The sequence below is a fragment of the Centruroides sculpturatus genome, unplaced genomic scaffold (genome assembly GCF_000671375.1).
Source record: "Centruroides sculpturatus isolate CEXI.00-Female unplaced genomic scaffold, Cexi_2.0 scaffold6852, whole genome shotgun sequence".
Taxonomy (NCBI): domain Eukaryota; kingdom Metazoa; phylum Arthropoda; class Arachnida; order Scorpiones; family Buthidae; genus Centruroides; species Centruroides sculpturatus.
This window is the reverse complement of record NW_019390940.1, coordinates 496-2,326: the sequence shown is the minus strand read 5'-3', so window position 1 is coordinate 2,326 and position 1,831 is coordinate 496. Positions and strand designations below refer to the sequence as shown.

The following is a 1,831-nucleotide window of genomic DNA, read 5'->3' as shown; positions in this document are numbered from 1 at the left end:
AAATGAGAGTTTAACAGCTAAATATATATGTAATTTTTTTGTACTGTAAGGTGTAGTAATCATAGATGATCAACCAGAAGTGACTGTAGATGACTCTTCATTTTTATGTGATGCAGATGATGGATTTCAAGAAGTTACATCTAAAAAAAGACATAAGGCAATGGTTGAAAACGATGTCAAGAAAATTAAAAAAGAGGTATTGATTTTTGATTAAATATTAAACAATTTTTTATATATACATAAAATTCTTTTTATGTTTAAGAATTTCAAAGATTTGATAAAATTATTGAATTTTTAAAATATAGTATGATGATCATAAAATATCTGTCAATCCAATGAAATAAAATGATTTTCCATATCTCTGAATAAAACAGAAATAATACATTTATAAAAAACATATTAAAATATATACTAAATATTTATTTCTGTTGCAATTTTTTTTTATCCAGCCACGAAGTAGAAATAAAAGTGGTTCGAGGCTTCGACAAAACAGACTTCCACCTAGATTGGCTAAACAAAGGGAGAACAATCAGTTTCATTCCAAGTCTGGTATCCCTCCTACAGATACTAGTAATATCTGGGATACAGAAATTACGTCTAATGCTAAACATCCCGTCCATTTTTCACTTAAAGGTAATGTATTATTATTAAAGAAACAAGATATCAATTTAATTTCTAAAATTCTTTAAAAATCAGTAATTCCTTCTTGTAATTTGATATACAATAATATACAATAAAATAGTTTCGTTTTTTTATATGGTATTACATTTAATATTTTATATTAAATTTAATATGAAATGAGGGACTAAATAAAAGAAAAATTGATTGGCTTTCAGTAAAACAGACTTATGGATTATCTATGCCTCCTGGTTATTTGNCTAATTAAATATATGATGATGATGATAAATTATTTACATTACATACATTAATTTTACAGTTCCATAATTAGTTTTTTAATATTGTTTAAAATGTACAGTATATATATTTATTTAATCAAAGATTAATTCCAATAAAAAGTTAAAATTTTTATCATATTCCAATTAATAATTATCAATATATGCTAATAAATTAATAATTTGAACTTACATTATGTAAACTTTGGTTACAATGATAAGATATTCAACAATAAAACTTGGTTATTAATGATTTTTGGATATTAAGTATGAGTAATGCCTAAAAACAAATTCATTACTGCAGTTATTACAGAAAATTTAACATAAACAAGACAAAATGATTTAAAAAGTACAGATCTTAGATATTGCATTCAAACTATATATTAATCAATTTTATGTATTGCATTATCAGTTTTTAGTTTGAAATGATATTTGAATAGCCATTTTTTAAATATTATTTATCTCGTTTGAATGCAGCTGTAAATGATAAAGAAATTGTGTTTGTTTAAAATATTGTGTGACAGTGTGTGTGTTTGAAACTAATCAACCAAATAATCAAAACTAAAACATATCATCTGAAAAATGGATTTTATTCCAGATTAATGCAATTTCTTATGTCTAGAATTATTATTATTTTTTTTAAATAATTGCCATAACAACATGTATATGGTTGTTAAACTTTTTATATTTCATTAATAAGTATAATGTACCTAAGATTTTTTTTATTGAAATGTAAAATCAAGAATATAGCTATTTTTTATTATAAGTTTTTTTTTCAATAATAATGTGATTATAACATGCAAAAATAAGTGTTGAAAACTTTAATTTATACCGTTTGTAATTATTTGTTGTTTTTAGGTGAATAAAATTGAAAATAACAAACCCATAGCAGCAGTTTTCGGAAACAAGAATATTAAAGCTGACAATACTTCTCTGGA

The 1,831-nt window shown here is 22.9% G+C and overlaps 1 long non-coding RNA gene across 1 annotated transcript; it reads left to right on the top strand.

Annotated features, from left to right (window-relative positions):
- The first annotated feature begins 20 nt into the window (after positions 1-20).
- On the top strand, positions 21-523 carry LOC111617538. Its single transcript, XR_002755434.1, has 2 exons — positions 21-196; positions 450-523. It is a non-coding gene; the product is annotated as an uncharacterized LOC111617538 (long non-coding RNA).
- Positions 524-1,831: the final 1,308 nt, after the last annotated feature.